This window comes from Sus scrofa, chromosome 1 (genome assembly GCF_000003025.6).
Source record: "Sus scrofa isolate TJ Tabasco breed Duroc chromosome 1, Sscrofa11.1, whole genome shotgun sequence".
Classification (NCBI taxonomy): domain Eukaryota; kingdom Metazoa; phylum Chordata; class Mammalia; order Artiodactyla; family Suidae; genus Sus; species Sus scrofa.
This window is the reverse complement of record NC_010443.5, coordinates 175,119,496-175,132,854: the sequence shown is the minus strand read 5'-3', so window position 1 is coordinate 175,132,854 and position 13,359 is coordinate 175,119,496. Positions and strand designations below refer to the sequence as shown.

Here is a 13,359-nt window from a genome sequence, read left to right as displayed (position 1 = left end):
ATGGACCTAGAAGCTATCATGCTAAGTGAAGTCAGCCATACAATGAGATGCAAACATCAAATGCTATCGCTGACATGTGGAATCTAAAAAAAGGACACAATGAACTCTTTGCAGAATAGCAGAACAGATACTGACTCACAGACTTTGAACAACTCGTTTTCCAAAGGAGACAGGTTGGGGGAGTGGGGGGACGCACTGAGGGTTTGGGATGGAAATGCTATAAAATTTGGTTGTGATAATTGTTGTACACCTATAAATGTAATAATATTCATTAATTTAAAAAAGAAATTGATGCTACATCTTCTTTTAGCATTTTGATTGCATTACTTCTGAACTTTCATGCTCATTTTTCATTTTATATGAACAGATTGTAAGTACTTGGCCCTGTGGTTGAATAAATTGAGTGGATATATATATGTATATACAGTAGTTTCATTTTTCAGCTTTTATTGCCTGAAATTCATCCTCTCTCTTCCAAATGATCTTACAGAATGCTTCCTCACTATGAATGAAAATGCTAATATAATGTTAATATAATGCTAATATATCTTCATTCACTATGAATGAAAATGCTAATATAATGTTAACACAATGAAACTGAAAAAAAAATAATAAAAATTGAGTTTAAAGAAGCTCCCCGGTGGCTCAGTGGATTAAGGATCCAGCAATGTCACTGCTGTGGCTAGGGGCACTACTGCAGCACAAGTTCCATCCCTGACCTAGAACTTCTGCATATTTTTGGGCAAAGCCAAAAAAAAAAAAATAGGCTTTAAAGCAAAAATTATTATTTGAGATACAGAAGGTAACTTTATCAGCTTAAAAATTTTGATTCAGGCATAATATTTCAGTTTTATGTAAATAAATTCTGGGGATGTAATGTATCACATGGTGACTATATTTAATAACACTGTATTAAATTTTCTTTTTACAGCTGCACCTGGGCCACACCGAAGTTCCCAGACCAGGTGTTGAATTGGAGCCCCAGTTGAGGCTTACACCAGAGCCATGGCAACACCAGATCCAAGGTGGGACTTCGACCTTCGCTGCAATTACGAACTATGCTGCAGCTTATTAAACTGCCAGATCCTTAACCCAATGAATGAGACAAGGGATCAAACCTCAAGGAGACTACAACCATGTCCTTAATCCACTGAGCCACAATGGGAACTCCAAGTACTTTTTAAGTTAAAAAAATTTTAATAAGAAATTTTACTTACAGAAGTATGCATTATTATAAAAATACAAAAGAAAGTTCCTCTATTCCCACCTATTATTTAGCTTCTGAGAATTTCTTATATACACATACCCTCTTTGTTAGTTTATCAAAAATATACATACAGGTTAATACTATTTTGTAACATGCTTTTTTTCACTACTCAATAGTACATCACGAATCCCTTCTGGTTCAGTATATACAGACCTGAGTCATGGTTTTTTGTTTTGTTTTGTTTTATTTTGTTTTTTAGCTGTGCCCATGGCATATGGAAGTTCCCAGGCCAGAGGTCAAACTTGCACCACAGCAGTAACGAGTCTCTGTAGTGATAACGCTAGATCCTTAACCCACTGCACCACAAGGGAACTCTTCTGACTCATATTTAATGGCTAGATATTCACTCATGTTCAGTAACATGAATGTATTGTAATTTATTTTACCCATCACTTTGCTTATGGACATTTAAGTTAACTTCATTGTTTTGCCATTACAATAATACTGAAATGAGAATCCTCTCATATAATATAACTCATATATTCTCCAAATATAATAATGCATAAACTGCAAATTATATATACAATATATTTTTTACCTGCAATTGTTCAAATATCTTTGTAGGCCTGATTCCTGGGTAAAAGGAAATGCCTTACTCTTCTCTCTTTTGCTATATGACAAATATCTGACAATTTTACTTTTTTAACAAAGAAATGACTTCAGTTTCAAAATATGCTAAATTCATTCAGCTTTAAGCAGCACACACTTTAGATTAGGACTTGGTGAACCTGAGGACTGAAAGAATTTCTGGGCCTGCTTACCTGGAAAGTGCAGTGGTCCCTTGGAGACCTTTCATCTTCATTGTTTTCAAAATTTCTTCTGGATTGTTTTCTTTAATGGTAATTAAATAGAACAATCCTCTTGGTGAAAGGAGGACTGAAGCCAGTGGAAAGAATCTGTCCATGACTTCATGATGATTTCTGCCATCAGGCCAAGCTGCTTCTATCCTGCGACCCCCTACCTCTTTAGATTGAGTCAGTACATAGAGGGGATTAAACACCAGAATATCAACTTTTTCCTTCAATCTCAGTAGCAAGGCTTTGACCAAATCTGTAATTATTGGTTGAATGTGGACTTTGTTACAGCATGCGTTCTCCAGGGTATAGGCTGCTGCCTCAGGGTTGACATCAGTACACATGTACAAAGCTTGAGGACCTATCATACAGGCTCACAATGCAGATACCACTTCAGACCCTGACCCTACTTCTAGGCATATTTCCACTCTTGTGAGTTCGGCAGCCACCCCCTGGAGCACAGCCAGCAGCAGAAACCTGTCCTCGGAGAGGTCCTATACTTCATTGAAGGTGCTCTAGCCCATATGCCTGTGCGCTGGCCTGGGAAAGCTCTGCCCCTCCCTCTTTCACTCCTCCCATCCCCTCGCATATGTCAAAATTGTAGTAACTATTTTAAAGTAGCTAAGAGTAAATCCTAAAAGTTCTCTTCTTCCTCAAGTAAAAAGTTTGTAGTCATGTACAGTGATGAATGTTAACTAGACTTATTGTGGTGATCATTCTATAACATATACAAATGTGGAATCATTTTTTTATACACCTGAAGCTAAAATAAAGTCAATTATACCTCAAATTTTAAAATGTTCAGTATAGCAGAAAGTTAAACAATCTAAAATTATATACTCCTAACTCTGACCCTTGCTAAATTCCCATAGAGCAATTAAAATCCAAATGTGAAGAAATTAAAATCTCAAGGAAATTAGAGCTCATAGTTCTCCCTGTTGAATCTCTCGTTATGTTCAGTATCAGTCACAGAGTAACCCAAGAGTAACTCCCTGTCTTTCCATGGAGCTTTGTTCCTTCAGCACCACCAAAATTAAATTAATTCTAACCTCAACCCTCAGGTATCTCACTTCTCAACTTCAGTGTGTCAGTAAAACAAATATTACAAATAAATATTAATGCTACTCCCTTACTCTTTTGTTTTTTGTTGTTTTGTTCGTTTATTTGTTTGGCCATGCCTGTTCAGCATGTGGAAGTCCCCAGGCCAGGGATGGAATCCACACCACAGTAGTTACCCAAGCCGCTGCAGTGACAACACCAGATCCTTAATCCTCTGTGCCACACAATTCCTCCCCTACTCTTAAAATTTAGAACCAAATGTGACAACTGCCCCAGAGGCATTTCCCAGGCAAAGCAAATTCCTACATTGCTCTCACCTACCATGGACCACAGTAGAGATTTGGTGTTATCAGAGAAAAGGAGGATAGACGGGTCCTTTACTCAGATATCCTTTTCCCAGGATAGGTAGAAAGGGCAATGCTTTATGGCTTCCATCTTGCCAGGATGCTGGTTAGTCTATGCTAAACATTTGGAGACCACAGTTTATAAAATTAAAGGCAAGTGAATTTAATTAAATCCAAAGCTTACAGAAACTCAAGGTGTTGGTAATCTGCAAGGTTGCTGTTGTCTTCTTTTATTCTTAGGCGTCCAAAGAGAAGCAACAATCTGCTGAGTGCTGGTCCACAAAAGTTGTTTTCCTCTATTTTTCAACTCCCAAGTCTTTGGTTAATCTTCACTACTCCAAGGGCAGCATCAAAAAATAAAAGTCCAAATAAATAATAATCCCTTACTAACATTTCATTTCCCACTGCAAAAGGAGCTGATCTTCCCTGGAGAACAAAACTTACACTTGCTGAAAGACCAGAGGCACTAACTAGATGGGGAAGAGAGCAAGCTAGTGCTGCCTACTGCAAAACATATTCCTAAAAAGCTGCAGCACCGAAGCTCTTTCATTTTTAAATGTTTTCTCTGGCCCCAGAGAGAGTTTGACCTTTCTCTGTGTGCTCTGCTTATAACATATGCAGCTGTCTCTACAAATCTATAAACACCTAAAGAGGTTCTCCTCACCACAAAAAAATACTTGTCTCCCTTGGCAAGACCATATGCCTGTTGGCTCAAGCTTTGGTGTCAGTCAGTCCTCTCCTAAGCCCAAAATGAACTCTTTTTCTTGCCAAACCCAGCCATAGCCCCATGCCAGCAATTCCATCTGCTACAGCTGGGCTGCCACAATGTAAGCCAGCTGCTGCATACCACACAGGAGCCCAAGCCTTCCCACAAAGCACTTTGACTCTAAGTTCCAGACTGTTTATTCTCACTCAGCCCCACAGCGAAGAGCAATATTTAGAAATGCAAGGTGAAGTTTAGATGACATTAGGCTGGTATCAAACTCAGATTCTGCCCCGCCACCCATCTCTTCGGCCTATAAATTTTCCAACCAAGAGAGCTATAGTTAAGGAACTAGTGGGAAAACTGTCACTTTATTAAAAGCCAAGCCAGCACCCAATAAGTCCCAATACTGAGGTCTGACAGAAGCTGGATTGAGGAATACAGCTCAGTCCTGAAAACCTAAATGGGGTTTCCCATCTCCTCCCCTCAAATCTAAAACAGCAAAGTTTGAAGAGAAAACAGACTCTGCAACTGATAGGGATAGAGTAGGATGACTAAAGTGTCAGTTTAAAAATCCCACTAGGGGATTCAAGACAGGGAATTTTGAGAAATTTTGTGAGACTATTGTAAGCTAATGACCACTCGGGCAAATAATTTAGTAACCTGGCAACAATCTACACTACCTTGAAGGAAGCATCTAAGCTCCAGACACACTCAAGCCACAAACCCCGATAGTTAGAATATAAGACAATAGATATGGGGTCTAAATCTTATTAAATGAAGGAGTTAACAGTCTGTAAACAGTAGCATTTCTGAATGCAGAAATATAGATGAAAGGGGGAAAAACTAGGTGAGGGGGGACATAATACTGAAACCTGAGATGAATTACCATGTTTAATATATGTTACCAAGCTTTTGCTAACATACATATGATTTAAATAGCACCATGACAGTCCCAGTTAAATCATATAGGGTCAAAGGAGAAACTAATGACATATACCTTGACATCACTCAAAAATGAGGGAAAAGATAGCCCCACTTTTTCTTTTATTATAAAAACACAGCCCTCTTTGTTCTCAGGGCTGCTACATTCCTTTGCCAGCCCCTTTGTGTCTCTCACAAGCACCCTATACTAATAAACTCACTCTGTGCCTTCCACTTTGTCTCACACTGAATTCTTTCTGTGGTGACATAAAAGAACCTGAGCTTCAGTAAGTCGTGACACCTGGGAGCAGTTTCAATTAAAAGACAGTGGGTTCTAGTGTCCTCTTAAGTCAGGAATCATGGGCTCAAGTCCCAATCTAAGGTGCCAGTGAATTTGAAGACCAGCAAGTGGGTTTGAGTCCCAATCTGACTTTTGGTCGAGTTCAAGTCCTACCCAAGAAGGAGTGCAGCTTCACGACCACTCAGTTGCTGACATGAAAGGGGGTGGTAGTGGGAGAAACAAGCAGACAGATAATCTGGTTTAGTCAGCTCAACACAATTCAAGATGCAAAAGAAAAGGAAGATGCCTGTCTTAAAAAGATAGGACCTAGGGTTCCCACTGTGGTACAACGGGATTGGCAGCATTTGGGGAGCTCTGGGACACAGGTCCAATCCTCAGCCAATCAGTTCAATCCAGTGGGTTAAGGATCCAGTGTTGCTGCAGCTGCAATATAGGTCGAAATTGCAGCTGGGCCAGCAACTGATCCCTGGCCCAGGAACTCCATATACTGTCAGGGCAGCCAAAGTCAGGACCTGATTGGGTGTGCTTACCGTGAGAGTGGGAAGAACAGAATAGGACACCACTCATAGATATTGACATTTTACCCTGACTGCTAGTAATGCAGGGCGTAAGTAATACCTTGGGCTCTGGACAACCACATCATCAACTTTTCCTCCCTTTAGGAGGGGACATTAAGAAAAGGATTAACAGAAGTTCCCATTGTGGCTCAATAGGTTAAGAACCCAACTAGTATCCATGAGGATGTGGGTTCAATTCCTGACCTCATTCAGTGGGTTAAGGATCTGGCATTGCATAAGCTGCAGCATAGGTGGCAGATGCAACTTGGATTCCATGTTGCTGAGGCTGTGACATAGGCTGCAGCGCTGATTGGACCCCTAGCCCAGGAAATTCCACATGCTGCAGGTGCAGCTGTAAAAAGAAAAAATAAAAATAAGAAAAATTTTAAAAGAAAAGGATTAACAGAGGATAGGAAGCATAGATAAATAGATTTACACAAACACATGTCTGCCATACACAAAGACATACACACAATGGGTATCTACCTAGATTTGAGTATAGAACAAAGCTTAATTTCTATAGGAGAATTAGGGCACCATCACAGATAAACAGAAACTAAGATACAAAACAAGCTCTATTGCCTGAATCAAGGCTGGGACCAGGGTGAGCCATGTATGGTGCCTAGCCTCCTTAAATTTTGTGCCTATGCTTCTCAGTTGCCAAAATCTATTCCTGGTCCTGGACTGAATTCACATGTGGGGTGGGAAGCAACATGATTTAGGGGTGAATGCAAAGGAAGCACAGAAATCTAACTACAAAGGAGACTCAGGAAAATGCAATGATTCAGCAGTCATCACTGGATAACTGGAACCTAAATCTAGGAGAGCAAGTGCACTCCAATAACCCATGAAGTGGATTGATAGAATATTAAAATTCTGATGTTAACTCTCTCATTGTATTTGTTATCTATTGCTATATAAAAAAATTATCCAAAATTGGTGGCTTAAAACAACACTTATTATCTCACCATTTCATTAGGTCAGGAATCTGGGCACAACTTTTTGGGTTCTCAGGCTCAGGGTCACTCACAAACTGCAGTCAAGATATTGGCTGGGGCAGCAGTCATCTCAAGGCTTTGCTAGGGAAGGATGTGCTTCCAACCTCGCTCATGAGGTTTTCGGCAAGATTTATTTTCTTGCTGACCATCGGCCAGAGGCTGCCCTCAGTTCCTTGCCACTTGGGCCTCTCCAACAGCTTTCTTCATTGAAGTAAGGAAAGCACAAAGGCAAGAAAGTGCCAACGAGATGAAAGTCACAGTCATAACCCAATCTTGGAAGTGACATCATACCACTTTTGCATATTCTCTTCATTAAGCAAGTCATTAGGTATAGCCCAGACAGAGAGAAAGGGGATAACACCAAAGTGTAAATACCAAGAGAAGGGCATCATTAGCAGATATTTTAGAGGGCTGCCTGCCACACTCATGAAAATCAGGGTTAGGAGAAGGTACACTTTTCAAATGGTAAAGTATATTCTATACTTAACCTGTACAATAACTCAAACAGAAATTTTCTGCTTGAAATTTGGTGACCTCAATAGCTTTGCATCATATGATTAAGTGCTTAATGCTAAAGAACACCCCCTGTACCAAGCAAGATTATAATTTAGAATCTAAGGAGAGATAAAGAACTTCTCAGAAAGCAAAAACTAAAAGAATTCATCAGTACTAAACCAACCCTAAAAGAAACATTAAAAGGTCTAAGTGGACAGAAAAAGCTATAGAAGAGGGAAAAAAATCTCACTATGAAAAGCAAATATATAGTAAGGACTGAGGAACAACCACTTAAATAAGCCAGTATGAAGACAAAGACAAAAAAAAATTGTAAAAAAAAAAACTGTAACTACAATAAACAATTAAAGGATAAACATGAAAATATAAAATAAATAGGACATGGAAACCAAAAAGTATAGGGGAGGAGAGTAAAAAATGTAGATCTTTCAGAATGTGTGAACTTAAATGACTACCAGTTTAAAACAAGTGGATATAGTTTAGGTCAACATACATGAACCCCATGGTAAACACAAATCAAAAACCTACAATACAAAAAAAAAAAAAACCCTAAAAATAAAGGAACACAAGCATATTACTAAGAAAAAAAGAAACATAAGAATTACAAAAACAACCAGAAACAAGTAATAAAATGGAAATAAGTACATACCTATCAATAATTATGTTAAATGTCAATGGACTATAGGTGCCAATCAAAAGACTTAAGGTTGCTGATTGGGTTAAGAAAAAAACAAGAACCATCTATATATGGTACATACAAGAGATTCACTTCAGAGGTAAAGACGTACACTCTGGAAGTGAGAGGATGGAAGAAGATACTTTACACAAATGACAAGAAAGCAAGGGTTGCAATACTCATATCAAACAAAATAAACTTTAAAACAAAAGCTATAATGAAGACAAAGAAATGCATTATAGTAATAACAAAGGTATTAATACAAGAAGTGAATATTATGCTTGTTAACATGTACGTCCCCAACAAGGAGCACCCAAGTAGATGAAGCAAATACTAAAAGACATAAAGGGAGAAATTGACAATAATATTAGGGGATTTAACACCGAACTTTCACGGACAGATCATCCAAAGAGAAAATCAATAAAGCAACATGGAACACTAAAATGCACGTGGAACACTCTCTGGGGCAGATCACGTGCAAGGGCACAAAACAACTCTCAACAAATTTAAGAGGACAGAAATTATATCAAGTATATTTTCTGAACACAGTGGTAAGAAACTAGAAATCAATTACAACAGGAAAAAATGAGAAAAATACAAACATGCAGAGACTAAACAACATGCTACTAAAAATCAGTGGGTCAATGAAGAAATCAAAGAGGAAATCAGAAAATACCTTGAGGCAAATAAAAATGGAAACACAACTTTCCAAAATCTATAGGATACAGCAAAAGCAGTTTTAAGAGAGAAATTTATAGTGATACAGGCCTTCCTCAAGAAACAAGAAAAATCTCAAAACAACTTAACCTACCATCTAAAGGAATTAGAAAAAGAAGAACAAAGCCCAAAGTCAGCAGAAGGAAGAAAATAATAAAGAGAGGAGTTTCCACCCTCACTCAGTGGTTAACAAACCTGACTGGTATCCATGAGGATGAAGGTTCAATCCCTAGCCCCACTCAGTGGGTTAAGGATCCAGTGTTACCATGAGCGGGGGTACAAGTTGCAGACATGGCTTGGATCAGGCATTGCTGTGGCTGTGGTGTAAGCTGGCAACTGTAGCTCCAATTCAACCCCTAGCCTGGGAACTTGCATATGCCATGGGTGCAGCCCTCACAGGAAAAAAGAAGAAGAAGAAAAGTAGTAATCATATATCATCACTGGTATAAAATCTTGGTATAAATTCAGAGGTCAGATAATGACAGAGGGACAAAGCAATAATTAGGTAATTTCCAGAACTTGACCATGATCATACTCTTTCAGTCCACCTCTTCTATGATTAAAGACTAATGAGAAGATGTTTCTAGTTCTGCTTACACTCTTGAAAAATTAAGTAGAGGGGCAAAAAAATCCACAGCTGTGTATGGTGATGAATGTTAATCATTTCACAATACATATAAATATTTAATCACTATGTTCCATATCTGAAACTAATATAATAGTGCATGTAAATTATACTTCAATAAAAAAAATCAAGTAGAGGGATGTCATCAGCAGGGTAGGGAGGAAGGTAGGAAGGTATAAGAAATCAATGGGGATAATATCTGACTATTAATATTATCTTTTTTCCAGCTTTACTAGGTAAAATTGACAAAGTTGCTTGAAGTTGTGAGGCAGAGTACCAAAGAGAAGGGAGCTGCCCAGAGAAAATAATCCAGAAACCTGCATAGGATCAAAGACTTCTGTCAAGTATTAAGTTGTGCATAGACACTCAGAGAATCGACAAAGCTGCACAAAGAACTACTATTGGAAAAAGTAGGTTTTTTTGCTGTGAATTGAACAACACTAGAGTTCACCCAAGTCTGATAGGCATTCTAGTTTTCCAGAGGGAAAAAAAAAAGTAGAAAGAATTCATCATCAACATATCTTCTAGTTGTGTGTTACTTGCTAATAAACTACTCTGAAACTCTATGGCTTGAAATATCAAATATGCAGTCATATTTTATAATACTATGAGTCAGATATTTATGCAGGATTTGGTTAGGTGATCCCTCTTTTCCATGTGACATCGACTGAGTCCACTTGGAAGTGTTCACCTCATATGCATGGCTTCCCTCACAGATACAGCAAATTGGCCAAGGTGGCTAAAGGCCAGGCTTAGCAGGAATCATGGACCAAGGAGTCTACCTGCAACCTCACCAACATGGGCTCTTGGTATGGTCATACTTCTTACCTAGTGGCCTCAAGAGTGAGAGTTTTAGCAAATAAGATAGAATTTACATCGTCTTTTTGACCTATACCCAGAATTCACAAAGCATTACTTATAACATACCCTATTAGTTGAATAAATCACAAGCTCATGCCTTTAAAGAGGAAAGAACATAGGCCTGAAGAAGGGAAGAATGCCAAAGAGCTATGGTGTAGGCTAGCAGCTGCTGCTCCAATTTGACCCCCAGCCAGGGAATTTTAGGGCTGCACGTGCAGCCCTAAAAAGCCACACACAAAAAAAAATTATCAGGACGTCCTGTTGTGGCTCAGCAGGTTACGAAATCTGACTAGTGTCCATGAGGATGAGGGTTCAACCCTTGGCCTTGCTCAGTAGGTTAAGTATCTGGTGTTGCCGTGAGCTGTGGTGCAGGTTGCAGATGTGGCTCAGATCCTAGGTTGCTGTGGCTGTGGCACAGGCTGGAAGCTACAGCTCTGATTTGACTCCTAGCCTAGGAACTTCCTTGTGCCACATGTGGTGGCCCTAAAAAGCAAAGAAAAAAAATTATGAAGTTCCCATGCAGCTGAAAAAATATACAACTACAACATAAAAGACAGGAATAAGTAAAATAGTTCCGATCTTATGCAACTGCAGGCAGAATCACTCATTACCAGCCAGAATTGTCAATACTGTCAACCAACAAAGCAAGGGAGATAGAAAAGGAACAACTTTCAAATAGTCCAAGACTGGATATATAGACCATACATCACAGTATCAGAAGGTGGAGGAGAACAATATTAGGGTATTGATTCCTCCACTTCTCTTCTTCAGGGCCCATCATTGGCTGGCTCTTCAAACAGGCTCTCTGGCTCCAAGTTCAGATACCAACATCTTCTCTTGCTGTTTCAGGAGTTCTTAATATCCCAGAGTACTCTCTTCATTATCACTTCTGATAGACTCTGAACCTCTTTAACATCAACTAATAAACTTAACAGATTCAAAGCAAAAATTCAAATTTTAGATGTTGAAAATAGTTTACTACTACTAATTTGAATCCTAAAGACTATTTACTAAAACTAGTCTATCAAGAAGTTCCTGTTGTGTTTCAGTGGGTTAAGAATCTGACTAGTATCCATGAGGATGTGGCTTCAACCCCTGGCCTCACTCAGTGGGTTAAAGATCTGGCATTGCCCCAAGCTATGGCATAGGTTGCAGATGTGGCTTAGATCTGGCAGTGCTGTGGCTGTGGCGTAGACCGGCAGCTGTAGCTCCATCTCCAATTTGACCGCTAGCCTGGCAACTTCCACATGCCACAGGTGGGGCCCCAAAAAGCAAAAGAAAAAAGAATAATCTATGTGGAACGACACGAATGAACCTCACAATTCTGAGAGAAAAAAGCATAAAAAAGAACATATTGTATTATTCCATGTACATAATGTACAACAACCAATCTGTGATCTTAGAAACCAAAGTAGTGGTTAACATTGGGGCAGCAGGTAATGAGAGGAATGCGAGTTTGTGTCACTAGCAATAATGTTCTATTTCTTGATCAGGAAGCTGGTTAGATGTGCATGGTGTTTAAAAACATCTCCATGGTTCCTTTGACACTTTTCTCACCAGAAAACGAAATCCACTTCCCTTCCCTTGAATATGGCTAGCAAACAGAATGCACTGCATTTGACACCATATGACTTCAATGCAAGGTTAGAAAAGCCACTAGAGTTTCCACCTGGCTCTCATTCTTGGGACATTCACCCTTGATACTCAGCCACTGTGCTTTTGGAAAGTCAAGTCGCATGGAAAGGCCATGTGGAAGTATTCTAGTCACCAACATAGCTAAGGTTCCAGTCAACAGGTAGCATCAAAATCCAAACATAGAAGTGAAGGAGACTTCAGATGATTCCAGCCCCCAACCAAAACTCTGCCCAAACTGCAAATCTATAAGCAAAATAAATGTTGTTTTAGGCATCTAAATTTAGGAGTGATTTGTTCTGAAAGTATATGTAACTAGAACAGATAACAGGTATGCTTGCTTTGTGAAAATTCATTAAGCTGCATAATTATGATATACAGCTGGCCTTCCTTATCTATGGGTTCTGCATGTGCTGATTCAACCAACTGCAGATGAAAAAAAATGTTTAAGTTCCAGAAAATTCCAAAAAGCAAAACATGAATTTGCTGCACATTGGCAACAATTTACATAGCATTTAAATTGTATTAAGTATTATAAGTGACTTAGAGATGATTTGAAGTATAGATGAGGATATGCATAGGTTATATGCAAAGACTACACCATTTTATATAAGGAACTTAAACTTGTAAGGATTTTGGTATCCTCAATGGTGAAGGGAGGGGAACCAATCCCCAGTGCATATGAAGGGACAACTGTATACACTTTTCCTCATGAATACTATAATTAGGATTGAAAGAAAAATCATATCATGGAAACAAGCTCAAGTTTCTCATTAAATTTTTAGGTTTTATATAGGAGTTTTATATAAATTCAATGTTTCATATCTCCCTGATACTTTGCCTTTTTCTTACAATTATGTAATATAAAGAAAAGTAATGAATGTTTTCACCACATCCCATGCAGGCACCTCCTAATCTGCATCAGTTTACACTTGGACACTGCCCAATTCTGATCATTTACCATGCACTGATGTAAAAAAAGTTTCAAAAGTACTGCTACAGGAGATACCTACCCAGCACCATTCTCTCTTCTTCTGTAATGAGTCTCATTGTCCTTTTTTTAAAATTATTTTTTATTACTCAAATGAATTTATCACATCTGTAATTGTATAATGATCATAACAATCTGATTTCACAGGATTTCCATCCCACAGCCCAAGCACATCGCCCCACCCCCCAAACTGTCTCCTCTGGAGACCATAAGTTTTTCAATGTCTGTAAGTCAACATCTGTTCTGCAAAGAAGTTCAGTCCATCCTTTCTTCAGATTCCACATGTCAGCGATAGCATTTGATGTTTGCATCTCATTGTATGGCTGACTTCACTTAGCATGATAGCTTCTAGGTCCATTTATGTTGCAAAAAATGCTGGTATTTCGTTCTTTTTAAT

At 38.8% G+C, this 13,359-nt stretch overlaps 1 pseudogene; it reads right to left on the bottom strand.

Moving 5' to 3' along the window:
• The window catches only part of LOC102166446, a 91,411-nt pseudogene continuing 79,349 nt past the window's right edge, over positions 1,298–13,359 (bottom strand).